This window comes from Heterodontus francisci, unplaced genomic scaffold (assembly GCF_036365525.1).
Source record: "Heterodontus francisci isolate sHetFra1 unplaced genomic scaffold, sHetFra1.hap1 HAP1_SCAFFOLD_172, whole genome shotgun sequence".
In the NCBI taxonomy this organism is placed as follows: Eukaryota; Metazoa; Chordata; class Chondrichthyes; order Heterodontiformes; family Heterodontidae; genus Heterodontus; species Heterodontus francisci.
In genome coordinates, this window is record NW_027141631.1 from 3,192,533 (window position 1) to 3,202,780 (window position 10,248).

The 10,248-nt window shown below is 42.0% G+C and overlaps 1 non-coding gene across 1 annotated transcript; it reads right to left on the bottom strand.

Moving 5' to 3' along the window:
• Nucleotides 1–6,451: 6,451 nt before the first annotated feature.
• On the bottom strand, nt 6,452–6,533 carry trnas-gcu (transfer RNA serine (anticodon GCU)). The gene has a single exon. It is a non-coding gene; the product is annotated as a tRNA-Ser (tRNA).
• Between the last annotated feature and the right edge of the window lie 3,715 nt (nt 6,534–10,248).

The window sequence follows — 10,248 nt, forward strand, 5'->3', positions numbered from 1 at the left end:
AGGTCACAACATCTATGTGAACTTTTCCCACATACTGATACAGTCAATCATATACTCTATTTTTCCCAGAATAGAAGACACTGACCAGGTTTCTTTAATGAACAACAAAATTATCCATTTATTGTCGAACAAGTTTTAACTAGTCATGAAGTAAAGCATAAACACACAGGTGGAAATTTTAAAAGTTCCTTTTTCACCTTGAACAACTTTTAAAGTCCTTTTTTTTATCTTCGAGCCACACGCACACACACACACTGGATAGCTGATAAAAATATAAGGGATTTTTTTTTAAATTCAGCACTCTGTTACAGACAAAAAAAACCTCTTGGGCTGTTTATTTGCTCATTTTTGAAGAAATAATCAGATGAGATATGTTGCTCCAAAACTGGAATACAGTCTAACTTCCGAGTATACGTAGACAGGTCACTAGGGTATTTTAGATCCGTTCTTTTCAGAAGGCATTGAGAATTAATTTTAGCAGGCCTTCTTCAAAGACATGCGACAAGATGAATTAACTCAGTGGACTTCTCAGGGTCTTTTAAAGATTTTCTGGAAAACAAACTGGATTGTGGTCTTCTCTCCTTCCTTGACGATTCTTCAGGTTAACTTTATCAGCTGCTCACTCCAGCAGGTAAAACACACTTAGTGCTACAACCAAAGGTTGTGAGTTTTCTGCTGTCTTAGGTTTGCGCTGCTGCTGCCAAGGTTGCCCAATCAAGGGGCATGACTGACTTCACTAACCATATTTCTCCCGGTTACCAGGGTTTCTGTTCTATATTTAACTTGAATCATGTGACAACCAGTAAACATAGTTGCCAAATTGGCTCTTTTGGTTCTCTCTTGAAAAAGAACTGGTCCTACATTTATTCAGTTTGATTATGACTTCTTCAAAAAATATTTTAACAGAAGAAACAGAATCCCTTCCATCACATCATGTACTTTCCCTGAGCTACAGGTTATTGCAAGTCTCTCTGGCTGTGTTTATTTTAGGTGATTTTGTACTCAGGTTCTTTTGGAATCCATGTGTTTGCAGATCTTTATGAGTGAGAGATGTGGTAATATGCTTAAAAGATTTCCCTGTAAATTATTCGTATCTCCATCTTTCCCCGAACTTTGTACAAACACATTAATATGGGAATCACACACATCAGGCCGTCAAACCTGTCTGCTAAACATTGAAAGGTGGCAGTGTTTATTGTGACGGGGTTCCATTTATGAAGACACATATTGATGATTCACACATGTAAAAATTTGTATATTATGTTCATGACATAATGAAATAAATAAACATTTCATTGCACTTGCCATGCTTGTTGAACATTTTCTCTGCTGATGCCCCCTGAATATATTAGAGAACATGGTGACGAGGTTGAGATAAAAATCTGTAAATATAGGCAGCAAACAGCAGCAGGGACTGCAGTGAACAGGATTTACGTGACATATTTGTGCTTATATTGATGGGTGAAATAAGATACTAAACACACAATATCCTACATTTGAGCTCGCGTAAAAGATTGCTCTGTCTATGGAGATAGCATCAAAGAATGCTCAGGAATTTTGTCCTATGCCAGTGATCGTAACACACTTCAGGGGAACTTTAAAAAAAATGGTAAAATGGGCTTTCACAGAACAGATGAAATTTTACACAGAGAAGTGTGAAGTGATACAATTTGGAAGGAAGAATGCCATATAAATGAAACGTTACAATTCTAAACTGGGTGCAGGAGCAGAGAGACAATGTACACCAATGTTAGAAGGATTGAAAAGGTAGCTAAGAGCAAACAGAACACTTGGCTTTATTAATAGAGGCATAGAGTGAAAGCATATAAGTTATGCTAAACCTTTATAAAATATTGGGAATGAATGGCCTCCACCTGTACCTCTACAGAAAGCTTCCATTCCAGGTTTACACATACTCGTCAGGATCACGTTCCACAGATTCTGCCCTCCAGGCTCAGACACCCACTTCAGGATCACTCTCCACAGATCCCGCCATTCCAGGTTCGGACAACCACTTCAGGATCACTCTCCATTGATCCCAGCACTATGGGCTCGGAGACCCTCTTCTGAGATCCTAAATCTCCAGACACGGACATCCTTTGAGGACCACTCTCCACAGATTCTGCCCTCCAGGCTCAGACATCCTCTTCAGAATCACTCTCCATACATCCCGCCACTCCACGCACGGATATCTCCCTCAGGATCAGATCAAAGAATGTTGCTTGTCACATATCAGCTCAAGCCTGAATGTTGTTCAGGTCTTGCTGCTTGCAGGTACAGATTGCTTCAGTATCTGATGAGTTGTGAATCATCAGCGAACATTCCCACTTCTGACTTTTGTTGAAGAGAAAGCCATCAATGAAACAGCTGAGGTTGATTGGGCCTTGGACACTGCCCTGAGAAACTAGGTATCCAGTCATGAAAGGTGGAGGACAATTAAATAACGAACCAGATGAGGAGGCTCCAAAAACATCCCTATCCTCAATGTTGGTGGAGCCGAGCACGTCAGTGCAAAAGATGAAGCTGAAGCATTTGAAACCATCTTCAGTCAGAAATTGCTCAGTGGATGATTCATCTCGGCCTCTTGAGGTCCCCAGTATCACAGCTTCCAGTTTTCAGCCAATTTGCTTCACTCCACATCATGGCAAGAAATAGCTGAAGGCACTCGATACAGCAAAGACTATGGGCCCGAACAACATTCCGGCTCTAGTGTAAATCTGAGTTCTTTTTGGCTTCAGTCTGGTTCATTAAATATACTGAGTCGGATGTGTAGGTAAAATCAATTACTTTATTTGCGCATTTAGCCGGCTGACTTCCTCTAATGCAACGACACTGACTCCACCCAGAGTCTGTCTGGTCCACTAGAGTAAGTAAAGTTTTTTGATACAGGTACTACTGTTTATACATTAAGATTCATGCTATACCCCCTTGTTTAACCAATCAGTGCGATACAATTCGACTTCACCCACGTGGTGAAATGCAGTACATCTGTTACTGAGGTTCCAATACACTCCATTTTCAATACATACTTGTTACTAATAAAATATTGTTTTGTACCAGCAAGATAAAACAAAGCGGACAAGCAAGCTAATTAGCAAGAGCATAGGAGTCATCAATAATCAATCTAGTCTCACTCCCTACATGGATCATGAGTCTGTCTCTACCTTGTGACAAGTAATTGCGGCGCTTCCTGCTATCTCTGTTAGGTGTACATTCCTGAGTGTTTCATGCAGTCTGCAGCTACATCAAGTAGTGGCAGTTCACGAAGATAAGAGGGGCCGAGCACTCCTTATCACTCACACAGGGATGGACATCATTTGATTCACAGGAGTCCATTTGTTCCAAACCACAGGGAGTCACACAATCAGGCCATAAAGAACAGATGTCTTTGCAATTACCAGTGTCGGCTAGTCTTTACAGTCTCACACGCTCTGCCTTTACTTTTAACTATTTCATTGTGGTTTCTGCCACTTAAAATCAAAGCTCAGCAAAGCTACTATTCCTAACTTGGCTATATTTCCCATTAAGCATAGTGCCATGCCTTTCTGCTCACTTCCACACTAGTACTGAAGACTTGTGCTCCAGAACTAGCTGCGCCCTCAGCCAAGCTGTTCCAGTAGAGCTCCAAAACGGGCATCTACTTGACAATGTGGAAAGTTGCCCAAGTGTGCCCTCTCCACAAAAAAAATGCAAGACAAATCCAATCTGACCAATTGCCGCCCCATCAGTCTACTATCAAGCATCAGCAAAGTGATGGAAGATGTCACCAACAGTGCTATCAAGCACCACACACTTAGCAATAATCTGCTCATCGATGCTCAATTTAGATTCTGCCAGGGTCTCTCAACTCCAGGAAATAATTTGGCAGATAGAGTATAATGTGGGAAAATGTGAGGTTATCCACTTTGGTAGGAAGAATAGAAAAGGAAAATATTATTTAAATTGTGAGAGATTACAGAATGCTGCGGTGTAGAAGGATCTGGGTGTCCTCGTACATGAATCACAAAAAGTTACCATGCAGGTACAGCAAATAATTAGGAAGGCAAATGGAATGTTACCCTTTATTGCAAGGGGGATGGAGTATAAAAGTAGAGAAGTCTTGCTACAAATGTACATGGTGCTGGTGAAACCACACCTAGAGTACTGTGTACAGTTTTGGTCTCCTTATTTAAGGAGTGATATACTTGCATTGGAGGCAGTTCAGAGAAGGTTCATTTGATTAATTCCTGTGATGAAGGTGTTGTCTCATGAGGAAAGTTGAGCAGGTTGGACCGATACTCATTGGAGTTGAGAAAAATGAAAGGAGAACGTATTGAGACATATAAGATTCTGAGGGGGCTTGACAGGGTAGATGCTGAGAGGATGTTTCCTCTCGTGGTGGAATCTAGAACTAGGAGACACAGTTTCAGATTTAGGGCTTTTTCATTTAAGAAGGTATTTCTTCTCTCAGAGGGTCATTAATCTTCGGAATTCTTTACCGCAGAGAGCAGTGGAGGCTGGGTCATTGAATGTCTTCAAGATTTTTATCTACAAGAGAGCCAAGGGTTATGTGGGCAGGCAAGAAAGTGGGGTTGAGGTCATGATCAGGTCAGCCATGATCCTATTGAATGGCGGAGCAAGCTCGAGGGGCCTAATGGCCTACTGCTGCTATGAGTTCTTCCGATCTTCTGTTCTTATGATCTCATTGCAGCTTGGTCCAAACAGAGACGAAAGACTGGAATTCCAGAGGAGAGGTGAGGGTGATTGCCCTTGAGTGAGTGTGGCATCAAGGATCCCTCGCAAAATTGAAGTCAATGGGAATCAGGGGAAAAACCCTCCACTTGTTGAAGTCATACCTAGCACAAAACAAGATGTTGTGGTTAGTGGAGGCCAATCATCTCAGCCCAGGACATTGCCTCAGGAGTTTCTCAGGGTAGTGTCGTAGACCCAAACATCCCAGCTGTTTCATTGACGACTTTCTCTTCAACATAAGTCAGAAGTGGGAATGTTAGATGATGATTCACAACTCTTCAGATACTGAAGCAGTCTGTGCCTGCAAGCAGCAAGACCTGAGCAACATTCAGGCTTGAGCTGATAAGTGACAAGCAACCTTCTGGCCACACAAGTGCCAAGCAGTGAACATCTCCAATGAGAGAGAAAAAAAATCTACCTTTTGATATTCAGAAGCATTATCATCGTTAAATCCCCCACCATCAACATCTTGACCAGAAACGTAACTAGACCAGTCACATCTATGCTGTGGCTATAAGCGCAGGTCAGAGATTACGAATTCTGCAGCAAGTATCTCACCTCCTGACACCCCAAATCCTGTCCACCATCTACAAGGCACAAGTCAGGAGTGTGATGGAATACATCCCACTCAACAACACTCAAGAAGCTCAACACCATCCAGGACAAAGCAGCGCACTTGATCGGCACCTCGCCCGCCACCTTAAACATTCAATCCCTCCACAACCAGTAAACAGTGGCTGCAGTGTGTACCATCTCCATATGCACTGCAGCAACTCGCCAAGTATCCTTCAACAGCACCTTCCAAACTCGTGACCACTACCACCTCGAAGGACCAGGGCAGCAGATGCATGGGAACTCACTACCTGCAGGTTCCCCTCCAAGTCACTCACCATCTTGACTTGGAACGATATCGCCATTTCTTCACTGTTGTTGGGTCACAATCCTGGAACTCCCTCCCCAATAGCACTGTGGGTGTTCCTGCACCATATGGACTGCATCAGTTCAAGAAGGCAGCTCTCCACCACCTTCTCAACGGCAATAGGAATGGGTAATAAATGCTAGCCTTATCAGCGATACTCACACCCAAGAATGAATAAAAACCAAATCACTCTCCACAGATTACCCACAATCTGGGCTTGGACATATACTTCAGGAGCACAGAGCTTTATATCACTACAACATGAGTTCCAAACTTCAGATTCTGTTCACTTTTCACATTATTTTCTACCAGCTTTTATCAATTCAGTATTCGGGTCTCTGCTCCTCAACCGTTTCTAACATCTCACCTCTTACAAAAAAACACTCTGATCTATCGTCGGTAGTAGATGACCCCTCATTTTAAACTCCATCTGCCAAAGCATTGCTCACTCACTTAATCTATCAAGAAGATTTGAAAATAAATTTCTTGCCAAAGGATAATTTTCTGCATCTGCTCCCTCGCCATTTGCTTTTCCCATTTGTCTTTCACTTGGTGCAAATCCAGAGAAAGTAATGATGGAAGGAAGGAGGGGAGGAAAAATCTTGCTCCGTTTCGTGATCCCTATTTGATCTTCATTCCAGTGCAGTTTGGGTGAAGAATTCCAATTGTCTGTCTCAATTTTAATAAAGTATAACAAATTCTGGAATCACTGTCTGGACATTGACAAGAACAGGTTTCGAGGCTGACTTGACACATAAGCTCACCCAACATAAATAATACACGAAACAGCTCATAAACTAGCGACAAGGATGGGATTCGAACCCACGTGTGCAAAGCACAATGGATTAGCAGTCCATCGCATTAACCTCTCGGCCACCTTGTCAGTTGCAGAGATATAGCTGTCACCTTCAGCACAGCTTCTGGCTGTGCAGCCAGCTGTGGAATGATGGAAATATATCTTCTGTCAGTAAATGAAGTTGGGAATGGAGCAGTGTGAAACATTTCCAGACCATGTCCAACACGTTTCTACTCAGTGTGAAAACCCACCACGGAAAGACTGGAACATACAATCATTTCATCACATCATGATTAACATCACTCAGACACCTGAACCATTAGGTCACTGACGAAGTCATGATGACCGAATTTCTCATGAAATGAAAACTGAACTAACTGACTGGAAGAATTGCTTGAACCCCACATGATCAGCGAGCCACAGCATCAGGCCGACTTGTCGGGTGGTGTAAACAGATATCACTGCTTCTGATCTTCACCAGAACAGAGAGTGAGATGTAACATTGATCATCAAACAGACTGTGAGAGAATACAACAGAATAAAACACATGGAGAGACACTGTGGAATAACAAATAGATTTGATTGGAATGTTGAAATTTTGATTGGAATGGATAAAACACCAGAAACAGCAGATTAAATTGGCATTCTCATCATTATATTGATCTGGGACAGAAAAGAGAAACTGATGGAAAGAAGAGAAGAAGGAAGAAAAGAAAGGATGGAACTGTTCAATCTTTTCAGTTTTTTCACTCGCCCATCAAAGCTGATAAAAAAAAGTTGCAAATAACAGAGAATTTCACCAAAAAGGGAGATTAAATGTTGCTGAAACCTTGGATCGAAGGATGCCCTAAAAGATCACCTGTTTAACTGTCTCCTCACTAGGGGATTTCAATCAGTGAGCAATATTATTCTCTACTTTTTTTGTTAATTGGTCCCAGAACTGTCACTTGGAATTAATATCTGTGTTCCGACTCCTGAATAATAAAATTGTGAGTTTCTCGATATTTTCTGGACACAGTTCCTGCTGAAAGAACTAAGAACTCTTTTCTAATTTGCACAATACTCAATACACACTCATCAAGCCTGCTAAGCTAGCATCCTTGGTGCTGCTCTCTCTTCTCCAAAACTTCATCTCATGTGACTGCTCTATCATCACTCTGACAGTGGGAGGGGTTGATCCCACTAACTTCAGCATTAACCCTTTACATCCTTATACCACACTGTCTGTCCAACAAAAATGGGTGGAGGGAACTTCCTTCATTTATCAAAACACCAACAGCAGCACAGTGGCACAATGGTTAGCACCGCAGCACCGCAGCCGCACAGCTCCAGCGACCAGGATTCAGTTCTGGGTACTGCATGTGTGGAGTTTGCAAGTTCTCCCTATGTCTGTGTGGGTTTCCGCCGGGTGCTCTGGTTTCCTCCCACCTCCAAAAGACTTGCAGGTTGATAGGTAAATTGGCCATTGTAAATTGTCCCTAGTGTAGGTACGTGGTAGGAGAATGGTGGGGATGTGGTAGAGAATATGGGATTAATGTAGGATTAGTATAAATGGGTGGTTGCTGGTTGGCACAGACTCGGTGGGCCGAAGGGGCTATATCTCTAAATAAGAAAAGTAAAATAAAAGCTACCAGTCGTAAATCAACTCAAACCCATTAGAGAGATAGAGGGAGACTGTCAGAGAACTTCCTGCATCCAGTCCTGACCCTGTCACACTCAGCAGCTTCTCACCCAGACCCCACTCTCATCAACACTGAACATTGTTACCGAGACCCTTCAAATACTGTTTATAAAAGGGAGAAAAATTCAAACTTTATCACAGCTAGACTGAATAGAACAAAGTTTAATATCTTCTCGTCGTCACTCGGTAACCACATGAGACAGTCCATAAATCTGTAGCATAAATTATCATCTGGAAGAATGTTTGTCATTGGGTTGAATCATTTCTGTGTGAGGAATGTTCCAGCATCATAAACCAGGGGAATGTGTTGACTGAGCTGTGTCTTCATCTCTTCTGGACAGTTCACCCTTCATTCTGCTCTGATTCACTTTCCCAAAGCGGATCTACAGATTCTCAAATCCGGAGACTGGGTTTTCTTATTTTGTTCCTTTTGATTTTTCTTGCTCCTGAATGATAATATATTCCAACCTCGGATCAACCTTGCCCTGTCTCCCAGTCTTGGTTAAAAGCGACAAATAACGGCAACAACATTCTGAAACAAACAACACGGTCACATTCTGCTTCAGTGAGATTAATGCTGAGGCCGTTTCTGTGTCGAATGCGATTGTGAACAAATTTCTCTCAAGGAAATTGTGAGTGATCAAGTATTTGCACTGAATTTCTGTGCAAGAAGGGACAGTTTCAAACTGCCATTCCCAAATCACTTCCTTCACAAAGACAAAGACTGTGCTGTCTTAACGTGTGAATCAACTTCACAAACAAATTTGAACTCGAAGTTCAGGAGAAGACAGAGATGTGAATGATTGACAGTGTAATCTTTAAATCATAATTTTCCGTTTCTTCGTTGAAGTGAGGCTCAACCCTAAGCCACTAGAGATCGCGGAAAGCTACAGACTTGGATCCAGAAATCAGAAAAGTAGTGAAACAGTTGGTGAGTACATTGTGACACTGAAGAATTTATCACCACATTGCAACATTGGCACATTCTTAGACCGTACATTATGAGACAGATTTGTGCTTATATTGGTGGATGAGGAAAGATACTAAACACACAAAATCCCAATTTGAGCTAGTGTGTAAGATTGCTCTTTCCACGGAGATAGCATCAAAGAATGCTCGTGAATTTCATCCTATGCCAGTGACAGTAACACACTTCAGAGGAACTTAAACACACTGGTAAAATGGGCTTTCACACAACAGATAAAATTTTACACAGAGACTTGTGAAGTGATACAGTTTGGGAGGAAGAATGAGACAATGTACACCAATCTTTTTTGATCAAGGTTTGAAAAGGTTGCTAAGAGCAAACAGGACACTTGGCTTTATTAATAGAGGCATAGAGTAAAAGCAAATAAGTTATGCTAAACCTTTATAAAACACTGGGGCTGAATGACCTACTCCTGTACCTCCACGGAAAGCTTCCACTCCAGGCTCGGACACCCTCTTCAGGATCACTCTCCATACATCCCGCCACTCCACACACGGATATCTCCCTCAGGATCAGATCACAGCTCCACAGTCCTGCCACATCCAGTCGTGAATGGTGGTGGATAATTAAATAACTAACAAGATGAGGAGGCTCCAAAAACATTCACATCCTCAATGATGGTGGTGCTGAACACGTCAGTGCAAAAGATGAAGCTGAAGCATTTGCAACCATCTTCAGTCAGAAATATTAAGTGGATTTGATCTGTGCTAATTTCAGCTCCTCATGCTCGCTGGTGCCTTGGTTCTCTGGTGCTAATTTCAGAGTAAATCATGCAGCTTGACAATTGGAGCCAAAGAAAAAGACACAGGAGAGGTTGAAAGTGCCAAAACCTGGTATTGAACCAAGAACTGTTTAACTGTTAGTACAGCACGAACTCAACAAAGCTATTTCAACAGCACACTAAAGCCACCATTCTGTCACTGCTTTGGAAGTCAATATATACATTAAAGTGTTTGTAAAAAGTTACAGAACACAACATGTGAGTAATATTCCCCATTGTTTTCTCAGTACTGAGGGATTGTGAAGTGGGACACAGCCAGAAGTCCCACTGTGCCACACTGACCCTGAGCTGTGAGTGAAATGAGATAAAGTTCAATCTTTAGCAGAGAGATTCTGGAGAGAGGTAAGAGTCC